This window comes from Microcebus murinus, chromosome 10 (assembly GCF_040939455.1).
Source record: "Microcebus murinus isolate Inina chromosome 10, M.murinus_Inina_mat1.0, whole genome shotgun sequence".
NCBI classification, from domain to species: Eukaryota; Metazoa; Chordata; class Mammalia; order Primates; family Cheirogaleidae; genus Microcebus; species Microcebus murinus.
Window position 1 is genome coordinate 77,991,303 of NC_134113.1, and position 22,192 is coordinate 78,013,494.

At 42.7% G+C, this 22,192-nt stretch overlaps 1 long non-coding RNA gene across 3 annotated transcripts in view; it reads right to left on the minus strand.

The window, feature by feature from the left end:
• The window catches only part of LOC142873406 (uncharacterized), a 63,550-nt gene that overhangs the window by 33,994 nt on the left and 7,364 nt on the right, over positions 1-22,192 (minus strand). The window contains exon 1 of one of the 3 annotated variants that reach the window (XR_012921470.1): positions 15,645-15,813. The exons of the other annotated variants lie outside the window; for them this stretch is intronic. This is a non-coding gene — a long non-coding RNA (uncharacterized LOC142873406). Of the gene's footprint in view, positions 1-15,644; positions 15,814-22,192 lie in introns of those variants that run through there. 3 annotated transcript variants of the gene reach the window in all.

Sequence of the window (22,192 nt, forward strand, 5' to 3'; positions counted from 1 at the left end):
AAGATATTACAGAATGCAAGATGCCCAAACCACAAATCCTCAAGCAGAGGAGTTGCATCCTGCTGCAAGCCCTGAGTGTTTCCCTTACATCCACTCTGTAAGGCCGCACATCACGTGGGCCCATTCTTTATCGTCCCCCAAGCCTGCCTTGTTCATCTTGATCTCAAAAAAAGTCCGTTCTAAGGCATTCGACAGGGTTATTCACTGTCTAGGTTTTATTCAAATCGATTTAGGGTCTCCTTCCCATCAGTGCTCAGAACAAAAATACAAACTCTGTAGCATCTTACTTTATTTGCTCCACAGTAGCATAACCCCGGGCCAAGCTGCCTAATTAGAATCTGGGGAAGAAGCTGCTCACTCCCAAATAGCCTGCAGGAAAGTCTGAGATACACACAGCCACGGAGATAGCCGGGCACGCGGCCAGGTGATAAGAGAAGTGGCAGGAGCAGAGGACAGCACCAGACCTGATCAGAGAGGCCTTTAAGAAGTGCACCGTGTCCACTTGGGGACTGCTACTCCCGGGTGAGATCTTCGAGTCCCTCCCTTGACAGAAATCACATAACAGAATTCCAAACCATAGAATAAATTTACCAACTGCCTTAAAATCCCTTGGCTATGTCTATTTCATGAAGTATGAAGATTTCACTTCATTAAATAAATATCGAGATGCATTCTAAAATTCCAAAAAGTTGTCTTGAATACAATGTTTCTCTTTTAAAAAAAAAATCATTCTATTCATGCAAAGGCAGAGGTATGAACATACACCTGCCCCCACAGATATATTTTGAGAGCTTTGTGGTAGCCCCCAAACTACACCAACCTCACCACCTACCCACAGGGCCTGTGGCTCTGCAAAGATTCATCTGTCAACAGAAAGGGACGGATCATTGAAAAGCAACACTTGCTCCCTTAAAAGTCTTCCATCCTCAGGCTTGCAGAGAAAGAGTAGGGAGCAAAAAGAAGTCCTGCATCTTTTATAGTTGTTTCTGCTCACACAGAAACTTGTGATGTTGCATTAAGTAGTACCTTAATCGTCCCTCTATGCCCTTTTGTCACGTGTAAATATTATTGTGCTTTTATTTTTTCGGATCCTAGCTTCATTGCATACTGCTTTATTTTATATACTACAGGATGTCTTGACACAACTAAGGCTCAGATATGGATACTTCCAGAAAGTGGAATCAAGCCAGATTCCTTCCTCCACCTACCCACTTGCATCTACTCATTTTCTTACTTGTTAAAAAGCATCCTGGGAGGCAGAGTCGAAATCTACCAGCCCCAACATCTTTGCTCAGGTACCTGAATCCTTGCTATCGGTCATGTTTTAAACCCTGTGGGATAAACTTACATGATACATCGACGTTTTATTCTGATATATTACTTAGATCTGAGTGTGAATAAAAAATATGCATTGTAGGCCGGACGCGGTGGCTCACACCTGTAATCCTAGCACTCTGGGAGGCCGAGGCGGGCAGATTGCTCGAGGTCCAGAGTTCGAAACCAGCCTGAGCAAGAGCGAGACCCCATCTCTACTAAAAATGGAAACAAATTAATTGGCCAACTAAAAATATATAGAAAAAATTAGCCGGGCTTGGTGGCACATGCCTGTAATCCCAGCTACTTGGAAGGCTGAGGCAGACGGATCGCTTGAGCCCAGGAACTTGAGGTTGCCGTGAACTAGGCTGACGCCATGGCACTCTAGCCTGGGCAACAGAGTGAGACTCTGTCTCAAAAAAAAATTTGTTTTTTGCATTGTAAATACATATTTTTTAGCTTGAATCCATCAAGTCTTAAAAGTTTAAAGCTTATTGACCTTATTGTTGGTAAACTAAAGAGAAATCATGACTTTCCATACCTCACTTTGACACGTATCATGCCTTCTCTTAAAACATCCCTTCTGATGTGGAGAGATTGGAACCCTCATCCACCTGGGAAGGGAATGCAGAAGGGCACAGACACTCTGGAAACAGACTGGCTGTTCAGCTACCACGTGACCCGGCAATCCCACTCCCAGGTACCCAGTGTAGACTGGGAACACACGTCTACATGAAAGCTTGTACATGAACGTTCACGGAAGCATTATTCACAATATTCAAAAGTGGAAATAACCGAAATGCCCATCAATTGATGAATGGATAAATAAAATGTGGTATATACATTCAGTGGGATATTATTTAGCAATAAAAAGAAATAAAATACTGCACAGATACATATCACAGCAGGAATGAACCTTGAAAATATTCTGCTAAGTGAAAGAAGCCAGTCACAAAGGACAGCACATTATAGGATTCCATTTATATGAAAGGTCCAGAATAGGCAAATCCACAGAGGCAGAAAGTAAATGCGTGGTTGCCTGGGGCAGGAGAGAGGGGAGCATGGGTGAAGGGGAATGACCGCTCATGGCTGCAGAGTCTCTTTTTCAGGTGATAAGGATGTTCTAAAATTGATTGTGGTGAAGTTGCACAACTCTAATATACTAAAAACTAATACTATACTTTAAGTAGGAGAATTTTATCATATTTTATTATATCTCCATAAAACTGTTATTTAAAAGACTTGCAAAGAGTAAGCTTGCCTTAACTCACTCCGCGTGGTTTACAAAGTCCATAGTTGTGTGTGGTTCCTATTAGTACTAAAGCACTACATAGTACTACATCAGTACTAAAGTAGTACTAATTAGTACTACCATTATTACTAAAGTACTACAACAACATAAATGTCCCTTGCATCTCTTAAATTAGAACGGCCCCAGTAGAAGTCAGAATGAGGGTGAGACCGCGATGTTCCAGGAACTCATGCTGAGAGCGAAGGTATCCAGCGCAGGCACACACCTGCACGTAGCCCGGAAGGTGATGCAGACCCTCCCACCCCAGTCTGTCCGCCTGGGTAGGCTGTACCCTCTGGAGAAGAGATTACAGGCGTGATTGGAAAAGCTGAACCACTCACGCCTGCCCCACTTGGTTCGGTAAGTGGGAAGGCACTACCCTTTCTCACTTCTCACTTGGGGGATGGCCAGCGCCTCTCTGGATTTGGGGGACAGCACCACCATTCAAGTCAGGCTACGTCGGGAGAGGCTGCCTTCCCGCTCCATGGGCAGCAAAGGTGGCAGTGCAGCAGCAGGCACGGGAACAGGAACAGGGTTTCAGCCTCCGAGAGGCAAACGGGGGAACCTGGGTGCGTGGGTCCACAAAGTGAGGATTGGGCCGCCTGCGGCATCCAGGCAATGAGCTAGGCCATGAGTTCGTGGGGCACAGGGGCTGTGGTGTGCGGTCCCTGTCCCCACTGCTAATAGAGCAAGAGTCAGAAGGAGCTCACTCAGGGCAAGCGTGAGGAGTGGTCTGCCAGGAGGGGCCGGGGGCGGCATCCTAGGTTTGTCCTCGTGGAGTGGGTGTTCACCTCCACTGGTCCCTAATCCGAGGCTACGATGGTAGCACCATTCCTGCCTCCTGAGAGGGACTGCATGAGTGTGTCCAAGACCGTGGGAGCCACCGTAGAGAGTGAAAACCAGGACGCAGTCTTGGGTACTGAAGCAGCTAGAGGATTCCCAGAAGTATCAGTGGACGGAGGCTCTGGATGAGACAGCACTTCCTGCCGGCTACTATGGGTACGGATGCTGTCCTGGGCGTAGTCGATGCCACTGTGTGCACCTGCCCTGCTCTCTTGCCCGCTCCTTTCACACCCCTTCCTCCCCAGCCCCAAACACGGGGCAGCCTGTGCCTGAGGTCGGATGAATCAGAGCCCTCCCAGGACACGGTGACTGATGGAGTGCCCCAAGAAGGGCCACCCGGAGTCCTTTCCCAGCCTTTCTTGAACTGCAACTGGAAGGATCAGCAAAGCTGTGAAGATGCTCCTTCAAGGGGCAGACCCATGGCCCACCCCAGTTTTACCCTTGAAGGGGAAACTGGCTTGAGAGGATAAAGCTCGTTTGCAGCGAGAGCTTGAGATGAGAGGTGGGGAGCAGAGCTAATGTAGTTCCAATGTCACCTTGCACTCCCCTCGGTTGGTTACACAGACCGACAATCTCTCTCACTGCTTCGGCTAATTTGAGTTTGGTTTCTGCCACTTGCCATGGGGTGAATTAATGATACAACGGTGCTATCCGGTCAGTGAAGTCTGAGATATTCCAATTACACAAATGTAGATGCGACGAGAGTTTGACAGATGTGACAATTCCAGTGTTTTCTAACAAATTAGAAAGTAGACTCTATACACTTCATGGAATATGATTTGAGTGGGTGATATCTCACATTGGAGTTCTCCTTTCTCCAATAATATAGTAAGATGGCAAGAATTCGATTTGCTCTGTTATTAAATTAATTGAAATAATAGTTGAAAACACACTATGTGTTGCTATAGAAATGATTGCCTATTGGCAATGTGTCATTATGTTGAATAATCTGGAAAAGCACACTTAAAAACAAACAGTTGCTGTAATCCTAGCACTCTGGGAGGCCGCGGCATGAGGATCACTCAAGGTCAGGAGTTCGAGATCAGTTCAAGATCAGCCTGAGCAAGAGCAAGACCCCGTCTCTACTAAAAAGAATCGAAAGAAATTAGCTGGACAACTAAAAATACACATACATATAAAAAAATTAGCCAGGCATGGTGGCGCATGCCTGTAGTCCCAGCTACTTAGGAGGCTGAGGCAGGAAGATCGCTTGAACCCAGGAGTTTGAAGTTGCTGTGAGCTAGGCTGACACCACGGCACTCACTCTAGACTGGGCAACAGAGTGAGATTTTGTCTCAAAAAAAACACAACACAACAAAACAAAAAAAACCCAAACAGTTATACTACATTGGCAGAGAAAGAAAGTGACCAACTCATAATTTTTAATAGGAACTTAGGCTGTAAGTAATATAATCACAGACCTTAGAAATGGAAAGATTTAGTAGATAATCCATTCCACCAGTCAGACCATTGCACTCTACCATAAAACCATCAATTCTATCAACAAACATTTACTGAGCTCAGGATCTGTCTTGGAGAATCAGTGGTACACAAAAAAGGCAAAGTCCCTACTGTCCTGGAGCTTATATCTGTCTTATATCACAATAATTGCTGCAGGTCATATCCCACTCATTGTCTGCTCTTGTTTTGTATTTGATGCAGAAAAGTGGAAAAACTTACCTCATAGTCCAAGAGAGACAGAATTTATATGCTACATGTTACAATATTAACAGGCCAGTGGGAATGAAGACCATCCCCCCACTTTGTTTCTAAACAGGAAAGAACCAGAAAAGAACAACATTACCACAAAGGCTGCAGTGACAATGTCTCTTAAAGTTCTCCTAGTCTGGGCACCAAAAACTCTTTTAGGTCTTTATGCTACAGATTCACTTGCTCCTGCCCTAGAGACTGATGGCCAGTATTTGATTTTTGTGTGATTGTAAACCATGGCAAAGTTCTGCATTCTAAATCACTTGCCGAATAAATTGATCTTACTCAATTACTTGTTCGAATCAGCAAGTCTTTAATGCACATCACAAAAATGGAGCTATTTGCTTCACATGCCCATATATCAAGCATTTCTTTCTAACCGTTCAAAATACATACCTGATTATGTGCAATTACATTAGCAAAATTCTTCTGCAGGTCCCCGAAGAGCCCCTTCTGCGCCCTGCTTGCCTCAGCCCAGGATTTCCCATAATGCCACCTACGAAGCCCTAGAGAGGCACTGACAACACCAGCTCTCTAGGCAGACCGCCTGGCTTTGAATCTTACCTCTTTACTGACTGTGTGATCTCGAGCAAGTTATTTAACCTCTCTGAGATTCCTATCTTCCATCTGTGAGACGAGAAAAATGATGCCAAGCCCACAAGTCTTTATGAAGATGAAATGGAATCGTGTATAAAGCACTCAACAGAATGTCTGGAACATAACAAGCATTCAATAAATATTTCTCTATTATGATTATGTAGGAACTTGTTGATCAAGTAAGGGTATTGTGATGATACGCTACTGTCATCTTAAAGAAATATTTTGCTTCACTGTTTGGTACCACCTATACTAATTCAAATGATCACTGTTGTTTTTAAAATATGAATAAATGATACTTTCCAAAATATCTGCTACATTCAGGGGTCAAATTCATTCGTCATAAAGGTAATATGTACATGACATTCTACTGAGAACTACAATGAAAACTAAGCCATAGTCCCTGCTTTAGAGAAGTTTACTACCTAGGAGTGGAATAATTAGATCAGAGTGAAAAAAAATGTGTACACGCACACACACAATGTGACAATCACCATAATATAGAGACAATAAGGTGTGGTAGTGATTCAGTGAAAAGCAATCAAATCCATTTGAGAGGACCTGGAAGAGGTAACATTTGAAATGTCTGCTATATTCCAGGTGCAAATACAGGAGCCAGGCATTTCTGTGGGTGACAGCACATTCCTGATTCTTTTCCTTCTTCTCTGATTATTCCTCTTTAGTCTCATTCTCAGACATAATTCCTTCATCCAAATGTGCAAAAATCTGTGTTCACCAGGATCCCACCCTCAACCCAATCTCTTCTGACCTCCATGTCTTGCACTAGCTCAACCACTCATAAACACATACATACACCATTTCCTCCGAAATCTGAATCTCTAACTTTGATCTTTCCCAAGCTTCAGACTCAATTATCCAAGTGCCTCTGAGGTGTCTCCACCACCAACGACAACTCAAACTTGTCATAGTGAGGTTAGTCTCATACCCTCCTCCCATATTCCCTGTTATTGGTGGTGCTTATATTGGTGGTGCTATCCTCTGCCTAGTCACCCAAGCCAAACCCTGAGGGTCAGTCCTGGTACTGCTTCTCCCTCACCCCACACAATAAATTAGTCCCAATCCCATAGAACCCTCCTCTAAGATATTTCCCAGATCTCCCTCTTTCTCCATCTTCATTGCTACTGCTCTGGGGTCTTTGACCTTGACAATGGCCAGATCCTCCCAACTGGTGTCCTGTCTCCAGCATCACTCCCCTTCAATCTATTTTAAATAGTGCCATCAGAATACGTTTTCTACAATGCAAGACTGACACTGCTTGAAACCCTTCAATGACCCCTCCCTGCCACCTAGACAAATTGAAAATCTCTTGGTAAGTCATGCAAAGTCCCTCTGATGAGGCACCTTCATACCTTTCCTTTTAGGCTCTGGGGCAACCAAAACCTGGTTCCCCTAATACCTTTATATTTCTGTTTCACACCCTTGTTCCCTTGCCCTTCCACCGTCCTCTGCCTGAAAATCCACCTGCTCCTTTCCACCTTGCTTTTGCTTTTCCACTTTCTCTTCAAGATTGTCCCCAGTAATCATTCCTCTGGAGAGCTTGCCAAGGTGCTTTTCTTAAGTGTGCCTGTGATAGCCCATATGAGTTACACTGTTCTGTAGCCATTGCTTTATCCATGTTCTCTCCCATAGACTCTGCATATCCTGAGACAAGACATCATGTTTTCATTCCTTTTTTAAACAAATATTCACTGAGCGTTTACCGGATGAACATGACACACGAGGTCCCTGACTTCGTGAAGTTCATATTGCTGGTGTGTGACTGGTAGGAGGGTATAAAGACAATAAACAAACTACTAAGACAGTTTCAGATCCTGATAGAAGCTATTCAGAAAATAAAACACAGAGTGAAAGGTGACTAGGTGGTGGTGGTGCCCTTTTGAGGAGATCTTCGAAATCCAAATGACAGGTAGCCAGCCATGTGAAGATCTGAGGAAGGAAGCTGCAGGCAAAGGAGTAGCTAGTACAAAAGCCGTAAGCATCTGCTTCTTAACCAGACAAAACAAAACCTTAGATGGACAGAACACAGTGAACAAGGGGAGAAAAATGACAGGAAATGAGATTATAGAGACTGACAAGAAGCAGATCTTGCAGGCTATTGTATTAGTTTTCCATTGCTGCTCTAACAAATTACAATAAATTTAGCAGCTTAAACAGCACAAATGTATTATCTTATAGTTCTATAAGTTAGAAGTCTTAGATGGGTCTTATTGCGCTAAAATCAAGGTGTTGATGGAACACATTCCTGTCTGGAGGCTCTTGAGAAGAACCCATTTCCTTACCTCTTCCAGTTGCGGGGGCCACCCACAGTCCTTGGATTGTGCCACCTTCCTCTGTCTTTAAACACCACAATGTTGCATCTTCCTGATCATCCTGTAGCTACATCTCCCTCTAGCTCTCTTCCACCTCCTTCTTCCACTTACAAGCACCCTTGCGATTACGTCGTGCCCACCTGGATAATCCTGGGTACTCTCTCCCTTCCCAAGATCCCTAAGTTAGTCACATGTGCAAAGTCCTCTTGCCATATAAGGAGCTATATTCACAGGCTCTGGGGATCAAGACATGGACATCTTTGGAGGTCCCATTATTCTGCCTACTGCAGATTGCACTTTATTCTAATGGTAATAAATAACCACAGGAAAGATTTTAAGCAAAAGAGTGGCATGAGCTACTTTATAATTTTAAGAGTTCCTTTTTCATGCTGTGGGAAAAAGTGGAGGCAGGAAGAACAAATAGAAGTGTCCCAGTAGTTCCAATGAAGATAGTGTCTTTGACACAGATGATATCAGGGAAGACAGTGAGGACTGTCCAGGTCCAGGAAGTATTTTGGAATAGAAGAACCAGGACTCAGTGATGAACTGCATGCTAGAAAATTAACCAAAGAGAAGGACCAAGGGTGATTCCTGAAACTGGAGCTCAATCAGAACTGGTGCCTGGTTGTGTCATTGACTGAGAATGGTGAAGACCGGCGGAAGAGTGGATGGGTTTGGGGCAGAAGGTGGATATTAACATGTGTCAGGCTGGAATGGGCATGTCAAGTTTAAGATAACTATGTAATAACTCCAAGGGGAGTTATCAAGTAGGAAGTTGGATTTACGAGTCTGATGCTTACAGTAGAAATACAAATATGAAAACCTAAACTTGGGAGTCATTGGCATAAAGATAGTATTAAATCCACAAGCCTAGATGAAATGATCCAGGGAGAAAAATGTACATAGAAGAGGGCAAGAGCATATCCCAGGAGCCTCAAATATTGACAGTCCTTGTTCATATAACAGCCCTAGCACCCAGTCTTGGCAAAGATTGGCCCCTCCCTAAATTGTTGAAGAACACAGGGCCAATTCTGGGACTACCCATGATTCGAAATTAAGTTATATAAACTTACAACTAGTAAGTTGTAACAAAGGTAATAAGTACACAAATCCCATCACTTCCTAGTTATTTTACTACATCTTACTACTAACTCTGCTCTTGAGGTTAGTTATATCCACGGTATATAGTGGATATGTATGATCCAAAGTCCCAACTCCACTTTCAACGATGTCACATTAGTGGTGGTGGGAGTATTTACACCATGGAAGTTGGCAACTGCTACAAATTATGGATTGATTTATTATGTTGTGTATTGTAAACTCAAGAAAGTGATAGAGAAAATGTTAATCATGCAGATAGGACTTAAAAGTGCATCATATCTGTAGTCATCACACTGTGAATGGCACAAAAAAGTTGGGGAAATATTTTTCCAGTATGTGAAAATTATTATCTGAGTTAGTGAAGAAGTTGCTCGTGTCACTGATGAATGAGAGAGGATCTCACAAATGTCCTCATTGTTTGACTTTCACCTTAATCACTGACACAAAGAAAAGTATAAATTGACATTCATGTCAGAATTACACTTGTGAATTAATTGCAATTATAAGTTGGCAAGAGATAAAAGAGTTTAGCAAAACTGAATAAAAGCATTCAGTGAGAATCAATTGGCTATATGGAATTTACAGGAGTAATGTACATTTTAGTATTATGTGTAAATGTATGCTTTGCTACACATGGCTTATAATAGCAAAGTATACAATAAACCATACACACCCACACACATACACACATATATTTTTCACAAAGACCAGTTAGTTGAACATTTACTAGCATGCCACTGTTTACACCTAAATCTAACTAATGTACATATGGTATTATATGTAGCATTAAAATTATTTTATTACTATTTGTTTATGGGAAGTAACCATAATATTCATATGAAATTCATGATCAATATTTTAAAATGTTGATAAGTTATGTCATTTGGGTTCCAGTAACATTAAAACGGATCTGTCAGATATCATAAAAACTAGAGAAACTGATGGCTATAGTTTCTCTTTATTGGCCTAAATTTATGCTTGATAATTGATATTTTTTCTTCCTACACAGATGCTGAGCACCAGTTAGGAAAAGAACTGGCTAAGAAACTCTCTCTTGGCTTTCTTAAAAGAATTACCTACCAATCAATCAGTGTGTGGATCTGGTTAAAGCATCTAGACCAGGGATGGAGAACCTCCAGCCTTAAGGCCACATGTGCTCTTATAGGTTCTTCAGTGCAGCCTTTTGATTGAATCCAAATTTTACAGAACAAATCCTTTTATTTTTATTAATACATTTTTGTTCATCTTTAATATTTTTATTTTTAAAATGAACATATTTAAAATACCAAAGAATAAAATAAGTTTCAATGAAATAATCCTCCCAGATGGACCGGCACAATTAGAACGTTAGCAAGAGATAAGAACTAAATTGATGGCTGCTACGCTCATGATTTAGTTCTAACTTCCCCCACCTGACTGGCACCACTACTACAGGAGCCTGGTTGGCAAGAGTTTATGGGGGTCAAGTACACCAGTCTGTTATCACCTTTTGAGAATGGTGCACTGTGTTTCTGTTTGAAGTGTAATTTGTGAGTAGTTGCACAGCTCGACAATATTTTTTTTATTCTGTCTATTTAACAACCAGTCATGTCAAAGAAGACCGAGACAACACTGAAGGAAGAAAACACATTTTTAAATAAGGATTGGAATTGCAATATTATCTTGTTTCTGCTAAAAAAAAGATGATTTGCTTGCTTTGTGATACTGCAATATCAACATTAAAGAAATTCAATGCTTATCAGCATTATAACACTTATAAGGAGCACAAATAGTTTGAATTAAAGGGAGAGGTGCAAAAGGTTGTATCACAGAAATTAAAAGATGAAAAGCAAAAGCAAAGGCAATTCTTTCATGCAGCAATAAGACCTGGAAATAATGCTACTGAAGCAACCTATGAAGTAGCTTGTATACTTGGGGGAAAAGGGAAGCCATTCAGTGATGTAGAAATTGTGAAAGAATGCATTGTTGAAGCTGTAGGATGCTTAGACCCAGATAACATTGCAAAGTACAAACAACTGCCACTTTCAAGGAGAACCATAACTGATCAGCAGCATGAATTAGCCTTCAACTTGACATAACAACTTCATGCAACACTTCAAAAGGAAAACATATACTATTTAATCACTTTGGATGAATCAAATGATACTACTGGACTCAGTACAGGTTTTCTACTTCATTCGGATCATAACAGAAGATTTTCTTTGCTATAAAAAGTTACTTGTTTGGGGTACTCTTATTAACAGAATGTGGGGGGATAAATATCTTCAACAACTTTCAAGATAATTGTTGTCAAGTTGGGCTGAATTTGGTAAATTTAGTGAGTGTATGTATAAGATGGTGTACCTTCCATGACAGGAAAACATGAAGGGTTTAGTGCACAGATTAAAAAATTTATTAACAGATCCAGATGCTCTCATTTCTTTTTATTGTATCTTGCATCAGCAAGTATTACTATTATAAGTATTATTAACTATAGTAGAGCAAATGCAACACAGCATCCTCAGTTTCATAACATGCTTAAGTTGAACAATGAAGTATTCAGTGTGGATTTGCCCTATCATTCTAAAGTGCATTGACTATTGCAAGGACAGGTGTTAGCCAAAAGTTTATCTCTGCAAGAACAGATAGTTAACTTTTATTTATTCCCACACTTTCAGCAACATGCCCGAAAAATTCTTTTTTTGCTTTTCAACCACTTATTGCTTTGAATCTACATTCTGCCACCTAACCCAAATCAAGACAACCTTAAAGTCACAAATGACTGATACCCATCTAGAGGTTAAGCTGAAACTGTGGACCTCCATGAAATGCTTTCCAACAGAGGGCAGACACAACAAAGTCATTAGTTAACTTTAAAATTAACAATTAGTTTTCATTTTTTGAAATTATTAAGTACATAGTAATTAGATTTTTATAAAATAATGTACATTTTAAAATATATCTAATTAAAGCTTCTTGAATGTGGCCTTATTTAATTACAGCTAAATTAATGCAGCCTCCCAATATGAAAAATTCCCCACCCCTGATCTAGACTTATACTGTGCGATGCAATAGCCATTAACCATGTGGCTATTTAAAATTAAACTTAAATTAGTCAAAATTAAATTTAAAAGTCAGTACCTTAGTTAAACTAAGCTCATTTAAGTGCTTGATAACCACTTGGAGCTAGCAACTACCATATCAGACAGGCCGGATTATAGAATATTTCCATTATCACAAAAAGTTCTGTTGGACAAGACTGGTCTAGAAAATGCCATGCACATAGAAGATGTTGTACAATTATTAACTCAGTGATCAAATTTGATCCTATATTTTTAAGCTGAAAAGTTTAATGAAATCAAGAATTTCTTTTTCAGAAGAAAATAAACCACCAAAATAATTGCATATTTGGATATCTTTACATGCAGTTGGCCCACTGTATTTATGAGTTCTGCAACTGCAGACTCAACCAACCCCAGATGGAAAATACTTGAAACAAACAAGAAAAAAAAAATAACAATACAACAATAAAAATAATACAAATTAATAAGAGTACAGTATAACAACTATTTACATGGCATTGACATTAGTTAGTATAAGTAAGCTAGAAATGATTTCAGGTGTACAGGAGGATGAACGTAGATTACATGCAAATACTACACCGTTTTATATCAGGAACTTCAGCACCTGCAGATTTTGGTATGGGGGTGGAGGTGGCCTGGAACCAATTCTCCGAGGATACCAAGGGACGACTGTATTTAATATTCAAGGTAGGCCAGGCATGGTGGCTCACACCTGTAATCCTAGCACTCTGGGAGGCTGAGGCAGGAGGATTGCTTGAGCTCAGGAGTTCGAGACCAGCCTGAGCAAGAGCCAGACCCTGTCTCTACTAAAAACAGAAAGATATTAGCCAAAACAACTAAAAATAGAAAAAATTAGCCAGGCATGGTGGTGCATGTCTGTAGTCCCAGCTACCCTGGAGGCTAAGGCAGAAAGATCACTTGAGCCCAGGACTTTGAGGTTGCTGTGAGCTAGGCTGACGCCAAGGCACTCTAGCCTGGGCAACACAGTGAGACTCTGTCTTAAAATAAAATATTCAAGGTAGTGACTAATATTTATTGGGCATTTCCTATATGTCAGAAATAATACTAGTCACCTCACAACAGACAAATAATATCCTTTGGACAAATAATGTGCAAATAAGTGAGGACATTGAGGTGTGAAGAAATTCGGCACCTTGCCCCTTGTGGTCAAGCAAACAGGTAGTGGCAGAGCTTAAACTTGTGCTCAGAGTTTCAGACTCCAAAGCCATGTTCCTTCTGGCACCATGGCTTCTTTTCTCGAAACAAAAATCATGGAGTTTTCAATACAAACGTTCAATTTTTGTCTGGACATTTGGGAGGCCACTGGGCATAGAGGCAGTCAAGATTATGGGCATTGGTTCTCACTGCCTGGCTCTGCCATTTACTAGCTGCACGACATGGACAAATTACTTACCTTATGCCTCAGTTTCCTCTTTTTCTGAATGGCATTATCACACTACCTATCTCAAAGGGTGGTTGAGCAGTTAAATGTGTTAATACTTGTAAAACATTAAAAGAGAACATAGTGCAGAGTAACTGCTATACAATGTAAATATTATTATTAGAAGTCAAAAATATCCTCCATGGCTAACAAAGTTTGAAACTTAATTCAGCCATGTCCTTCATTGAAGACCTGAACAAGGCTTTAACTTAGGACAAAACATGGACTAACAGGATTGCCCCCCATTTGTGCCCAAACATGAAGCTGTGTGACCTCTCAGAAGAGCTGTCTAAAGGGTGTGATTTCAAAGCACAAGGTTGTGACCGGCACTGCCTATTTCCAACTAGCACATGAAATACATGGACTCTTAACTAGCTCTCATTAATGGGAAATCACGTTGACAAGTGTGGCCTTCTCTTTTATTATTATTCACCTATTAGTAAAGGAAAGGATAATTGAAAGCAATAGGCTTACCTTTTGAACTTAAAATGTTACTTAATTCGTCAATTATTTTCAAACACCTCTATTTTCTGTGACACCCATAATTCTAACTAGGCAGCTCAAATGGGGAAGATGACAGCTGCCATTCATTGCTCCCCTGCTACATTGTGGGTGTTCGCATGCATCATAGCAGAGACACAGAGCTAGCACCCAGGGGAAGGCACTGCTTTCTCTGTGTTACATTTGAGAAAACAGACTCGTTAATAATTTGCCCAAAGTCACACAGCTACTCAGAGGAAAACAGCATTGGAACCAGGCCCTCTTGATCTTAAAGCCCAAGTCCATACAACTCTGCCACCATAAGTAGCAACATGAAATATAATCACTCCTTGATATCCGTGGGGGACTGGTTCTGGGACCCCCACAGATACCAAATCCTCAGATGCCCAAGTCCCTTATATAAAACGCTGTAGTAATTTGCCTATAACCTAACACATCCTCCCATATACTTTAAATCATCTCTAGATTATTTATAATACCTAACACAATGCAAATGCTATGTAAATAGTTGTTATAGGGAATAATGACAAAATACAAAAAGTCTGTACTTGTTCAGTACAGGCGCAATATTTTCTTCAAATATTTTAGATTCGAGGTTGGTTGAATCCACGGATGTGGAACCCACAGAGATGGAGGACCAACCATAATATGAAACAAGGACAGAAATACATGATGTGTCTATTTCATTATCATCAGTATGTCTGAGGCAGAATTTCTACAACAGAATAAAAAGCTTAGGATCCAGAAAAACTATTAGTATCATTATCCAATAACAAAATAGGCTGAGAATTGTCCCGGCTGGGTCACCAGTGATGCAGGACCGTGGAGCAGGTGTGCGCTCGGCCCAGGCCTGAGGATGGTTCATCATCACCCGGGCTGTGCTTGGCCAGCGTAGTCAGATTTTGCGACCCCTTGATCAGGAAAATCAAGGCTGTCTTTCTGAATACATAATTAGGAAAATGAGAGCTCTGTGTTTTTGCAAGTACCAGTGCCAGGAGTAAATGCAAAGTTGGTTTGGGGGGTGGGGATGGAAGCCGGCCTGACCCTATTTCCAGCCTATCAGGAGCATGACTGACCACCCCAAGCAGAATCCAACGATGTCCACGGCATCACCCAGACCTGGCCCTGCCTCCCGCGTCTTGCTCCGAATCGCTTTTGTCTGTACAGACCCCTCGCTCCCTGCCTCCTCCGTGCCTCCCGGCGTGGCATTCTGACGGATTGGCTTCGCTGGCTCTCAACCCTCCCACTTTGTTCCGGAGTCTGAGGCTTGACTCCTACATCCTGGCACGGAGCTTGTTTCTTTCTGCACTCCTGGTAACCAAACTCTTTGGCTTCGCCCCAGGACCCCCTCCTGTGATCCACTCAGCTCAGCAGACCTGTAAACACAGCTTGCCATGCCAGGCTCCGCACCCCCTCCCCACTCTGGCCTCTGAGAGCCATGCCTGGGATGTTACCTCACCAGCCCGCAGTCTCCGGAGCACCTGCGGAATTCAGCTGGACTCGGCCCAGCCCCTCGAGTCTCTCTGCCTTGCTAATGCGCACTGTGGAGGGAAGTGAAAATTCTGTGAGTGAGAAACACCGACTTTTCAAGGCTGTTAGGGGGCAGAGCTTACTGCCTCCTGGGCACAGAACACGTCCAGCCGGGCACAGGCCCTTCCCCACAACGGAAGTGCCCACCACCGCACTAAAGCCCCTGCCAGGCCACTGGTTTCCTGCCTCAGCAGGAGCACTTTAGGTCCTTCACGCTATCTACTTTCTAATCTTCACATGCCCCATGAGGCCAAGACATACCCAGTGCCCCAAGTACAGTGCGGATGTCCCTGCCCATAAGAGCCACACTGATATACGAAGTCCCCACTGGGGGTGAGAGGGTGGGGGTCAACATTACATTTCCCCACCTCCAGCAGGTACGAGGGTGCTTCAGACGTTCTGTGGCTTGGTTATGACTTGTTATTCAGTGATTTCGTGGAACAAAACCACCTTCTGTTCATCGATGATTTGGAGGAGCACCTCCAGGAGTCATTCAAAAACCAGGTGTGTGTCTATCCTGTGCTTGCCACTGTCCTAGGCCTGCTTTGGGCATCCAGCACTAAATAATTCAGGTGTCTCTCTACACGGAGCTTACGAATTAGTGGAAAAGATAGACATTGAAAAGTCTTATGAGTCTTTCAAACAGTGGAAGTGCAATGGAAGAGAATTACAGGTCCAACGCGAGCTTATAGAAGGAGACAAAACTGTGATCCAGGCACTTGGAGAAGGCTTCTTAGAGAGAGTGATGTTTCAGGTGACACTGGATGGATGAGCAGGAAGAAGAGAATTGAAGGACGTCGGGGCAGTGGGGACAAAGGGCTCCAATCAGTTGGAACAGTGTGAGTGCAGGACCTAGACAGCAAGAGCAGGGTGTATGAAAAAAAAAAAAAAACTGACAGAAAGCTGGTATGCTGGAGTGTGGAAAGAGAGGAAGAGAAATGAGCGATGAAACTGAAGATGTAGGCAAGAGCTGAATTATATTCAGGCCATTGAAGAGTGTTAATTTTTATTTTAACTTAATGGAACTAGGAAGCTATTAAAGACTTTTGATCAAGAAAATGACATGGACAGAAAAATGGCTCTGGCTATGATACGGTAATTGAGTGTGGTGGAGGGAGAGGGTAGGTGTACACAGTGGATACTGGGTGTGAGATGTCTGTTGTCAACACCAGCTGCACTGCCCTCCACACTCTATCCTCATCACAGGGCAGAAGCTTGGAACCACATTTCTAGAATCCCTTGCCCACAGGGTTCTAGCTTAGATTCTGCCACTGAGAGGCCCTTGTGCATGTTTCCCCAGTGGCAGCTGCCTGCAGATGTGAGATTGACAGTAGCTTCTGAGCAAACTCCAGCATCTCAGCCCCTTCAGCATGCATGGCAGGCAGCTGAGCTCAGTGGCATTTGGATTTCCCCAAACCTACTGACTGTCAAGATTTCCTGGAAGTCAGCAGCAATTTTCCCCAACTTTGATTACCCCAATCTTTCCAAAAGTTATGTGTGCCTTAAATCGCCTCTGTTAAATTCCTCCTACTTGAAATATCTAGGCTGGTTTCTGTTTTCCTCACTAAACCCCAGCTGTTAAAAGCAGTGAAGAAGCTCTTAAAATATTTGGTGGGTGAGAGATTATGGGGGCTTGGTTTGAAGTGTAGGCAGTGAAGATAAAAAGAGGAGGACAGATTTAATGCATATTTAAGAGGTAAATCAACAGGTCATTGTTATTAATCAGATGGGAGGAGCAAGGGAAATGAATGGATTAAGAATGACCACCAAATTTTTGGTTTAAAGGTAAGAAAATCTTGCTAAATTTGCCACCCAGTCCGTGAAGCTGGAAGGGGTGTGGACTTGAGGCTGCCCAAAGTTGCCAGCCCCACCAAACCACTTTCCAGATTGAGCTGCTGAAGTCAAAGAACTATGAAGGTGAAGAAGTCGTGCCCTTTGCAGGATGTGACAATCAATGCTCTGGTGGTTATGAGCCATCACAATGAGTTATCATCTTTCTGGAAACCATTCCAGCCTGCTCTGGAGCAGATGAAATTAGCTAAGCTCAACCCTGTCCAAATCTCCCCTAAAAGGAACCTGCTAGGGTAATGGCCAAGCACTTGTCAGGGCGGGGGCTGGGGGGCCGGAGACGAGCAGGAGAGTCCTCCCGGAAACTACAGAGGGCATGGAGCACCAAGGAGGCAAAGCAAGTGATAATCCACGTTGCAAAGTTGAGTTCAAACACTAAGCCGTGAGAAGAGAAGATCGTAATACTTGTCACAGGAAGTGGCAGGATCGGAGACAGAGATAGCTCAGGGGAGCAAGGCAGACAGCATCTTTCTCGCCTGTGGTTCTTCCAGGAGGACAAGGCTTACCCGCTAACTGAGGCCACCGATCACACTTTCTGGAATGATTTCTAGCATGCATTACTAGAGAAGCGTAAGTGTAAGTTTATCTCAAATGCACCAAAGAGGAGGCTTTTTTGGAGCACAAAAAGGCTTTAGGATAATGCCGCGCTTTCTTAGTGATCTCTTCTCTTTGAGAAATTTAATCCATTAGATTGTAAGCTCATTGAGGGCAAGGTTCCATATTGAATCCCCAGTATCCAGCATGGTTCACCGCATGTTTAAGCACACCAAATATTCGCTCAATGGATAAGGACTGAATGGCAGATTCCGACACTGGACAACAGACAACTGTATCCAGTAGGCTAACTGCAACCTTTATCCATGTGTCTGTCTGTGGGGAAATACATCCAGAATTCCAACTCAAACATCAGGAGCACCACTCCATAACTAGAATGCACCTCTCTCCCCCACCATCTTCCACATCTCTCAAAAACTCCTCTAACCACCAACCCCCTGGCAGGAGCTTCCATGACCTGAAGTAGAGGCTTCACCAAGGGAGGTGAAAGGCTCGGACAGGGGATCTTCCCAGGGGCTGAGAGGAGAAGGTAAGTATTAAAACTCTAGACTCTTGCCAGTTACAGCCCACCACGGGGGGCAGGTTCCCTATCGCCTGGCTTTGCCATTTACTACATGATGGGAGGCATAGTTACCTAAAGTCTCTCAGTCTGAGTTTGTCCATCTTTAAATTAGAGTTAATAATGCTTAGTTCAAAGAACTGAATAATGTTTGTAGGACACCTGCCTTAATATTTGTTCATGATTAAGTGTTCCAAAGATGCATGCTCTTCTAGCACGCCTCTCCCGACCTGGCCTTAGAGACTGGCTTCTCCACTTCCTTTCTACTGCACACACCTACTTCTTCTTTCCTTCCTCATCTACTCTAGAACCTGGCTCAATCATGAAGCTTTGGCTCCAGTCTTCCGGCCCTAAAGCAATTGGATCCTAAATATGGACATAAATATGCCTCAAAGTGGACGAAGAGCGAAATCCTGCCTGCATGTAGGGAAGTATCAGAGGGTGCCTTTCTGCTGAAAGTCACTCTCTTCAACCCAGCTGCCAGGGGCAGAAGGCAGAGCTGCAGAGACAGAGCCACCAGAGGTCGGGTCCACTGTGGACAAAAAAAGACAATCATTTCCCAGAAAACATGCAGCTGCGATTCGCATTCTACAAGAAGAAGAGTAAATTCTGTTAAATTTCCTCCCTAAGCAGATTTCTGCAATTATTAGAATTTAAAAACACAGATGTTAAAGACCATGTGCTTAAGGAGTTGGTTAAGTTTGTGCAATTGCAGCTAGAAAGACTGAAGGTTTTCTGACCTTGGAATTCAATACCATAATACCATAAAGAGACACTGCCAACCCATATAGCATAACAGAGGAAAAAAGACCCACTAATGAAAACGAGTCATACTGCCACAGATGTGGCGGGTGCCAACCCAATATCTGTTCCCCACTTCCTCTTTACTAAAAGAACCCCTATACTGTTGGAGAGCCTCAGCTAGAAAACTATATTTTTAACCCCTTGCAATAGGATTGGAGCAAAGTCACTGGGCGGGGCTTGTAAGAAAAGTTCCTTGAGGGGAGCTTGCTCAGCTGGTAGACACCCTTTCATCCTTCCCTGCAGGAGCTCCGGCAGCCACCTTATGACAATGAGGCAACCGTGAGGATGAAAGCTGGTGGAGAGAGGAAGAGCAGTCTGGGACACTGATAGCCCTTTTACTATTTCACGTTACCTCTGGACTGCCTACCTTCAGACTTCTTCTACATGACCAAAAAAGAACATCCTAATTTGTTTAAGCTGATGTTATTCTGCCTCAGATGAAGCTCTTAACTGATGCATATAGCCCAGATTTCCATCAGTTTCCTAATTAATGGTGATTATAAATTATAAATTTATGGTGATTATAAATTAATATCAGAACCATATCTGGGGTTTGGGTAATTATTACATATGATTTCTTGCTTTAGCTGTTGAACACAATTTTTATACCAATGGTTCTAATTCTAAATGTAGGTTAAATCCTCCTTAACTAGCCTTTTTGTTGCCTTCATAAAGCAGAAGTATCTCTATGAAGATAGTAGACCCATCTGTCTGTTGTAGATAGCTCTCTGTCCTGTCCTGGTGTCAGAGACTGTGTCCCAGACTGCTTTTCCACTCTCCACCAGCTTCCATCCTCAAGGTTGCCTCATTGTCATAAGGTGGCTGCTGGAACTCCTGCAGGGAAGTATAAAAGGGTGTCTACCAGCTGAGCAAGCTCCCTTTAAGGAGCTTTTCTTATAAGCCCCACCCAGTGACTTTGCTTACATCTTATTGTCCAATCCTATTGCAATCCTGTATCAGATGGACGCCATCTGATAATTGATTTAAAGATGTTCTAAAGCCCATAATGAGTGGGTGAGAGAAGTGGCTGTTGAGTGCATCTTATTCTTACGTGAGCATGCTTCACATTTCATAAATATGTTTCCCTTTGAAGACTTTCCAGGAATTTTCATCGGCAGTGACAAGGGAAACACAGAGGTTAAAAGGCCCCCTCTTCATGCAGCCTCTCTGGGTTGTGCTAGCTAGCTAGTAGAGGAGAACCCAGAAGAAGGGTAGGAATCATTTCGCGATACTACCTATGGATTTGTTATCTTCTCAGTCTACTTTTCCAGTCTCACACTGAATGGATCAGCCTCCATCGGCATGAGAGCTCATGGGCACTAGGAGGAACCAGGCAGATACTTAGCGACAGCACGGCCAGGGGGATCTTTCTAGAGCGGTTTTAGGCTTGGTTCTTGCCTGGTTGTCTTTTGTATGTTAAGAACTCCAGGAATGTTGAGCACATATGAAATTCGGGACAGTCTGCATGAGTGTGTGACAATCACATAAGTACAAAAATACAAATTATTTCAGCAAGAATAAAATTTATTTCCTATGCTTAATATTACTTGCTCCTTGAAGCTATACAAAGACGAACAAGTGTATATACTTTTTGAGCAGTGTTACATAAATATTAAATGATTCATGTGTATGTTTACAACCATAAAGACACATTAATTGGTAGTCAGCATAAGGACTTAAGTTGTTTTACAAATTTAAAGGGGACACTTGTGCTGCTTCTGTTAATTTGCTGACTATACAACTGGGAGAACTAACCTTCTATTCTGAGATTTTATATCTGGTGCCTTCGGCAAATAACATCATCAATATTTTAAAGTCATATTTGGCTTCTGGTGAGTAGCAGTGGGGTTGCCATCCCTCCTAGATCTTTCTCTGAGGTACTCTTCTTTCTGCAGGGTGCTTGACAATGTTAACCCTTCTCTCCTGAGAGCAGGTGTGCATGCCAAGAGAAGGAATCTCCAAGGAAGCGCTTGCCCAGCGGTCCTCAAACTTTTTAAACAGAGGACCAGTTCACTGTCCCTCAGACCGTTGGAGAGTGCGCACTGTGGGCCTGGGATAAGTTGGCTGCTAAGCAGGACAGGCAGCGTTGGCAAAAACACTGAAGGTCTGGATAAATGTGCTAGGCGGCCCGCATGCGGCCCTCTGGCCGTAGTTTGAGGATTACCTATCCTGATCCAACCCTGCCCACCAAGTCTTGATTTTTGCATCAACCCAAAACTTTTTTAGATTTTTATGGATGCTGCCTAATTTTCACATACAATGGCTGTTAACTGTTGTCTACTGTCCAAACAAAGATGATTAAGAAAGGTTTCTGCCCACCTGATGGGCCATTTTCACAGCATCACAGGCAGAAGACTCTACACTCCTGGGCAGATCTGGGGACTTTAAGGCCATCAGAGATGCACAGTTAATTTGGATCAAACCTGGGGTCCCAAAACATCCCAGAGTCACCTCTCTGGAAGAGTGGTAGAGCTTGCAGAACCCTACAGAGGCACCCCTCTATTCCTCATGGAAACTTTAATCCTCTCAGGATAGTTCTTTTTCTGTTGGAAATCCAAGACTTTGCAAGCAAACAGGATAAGACCTTCTTAAGGCACTGGGTGAATATAATGAGTGTAGGGCTTAGAATACTTAGGCAGGGAGAAAAATTGGGCTAAGTATTTCCTTTCATTAGAGTCTCTACAGGTAGTCATTTCCCTACTTAGC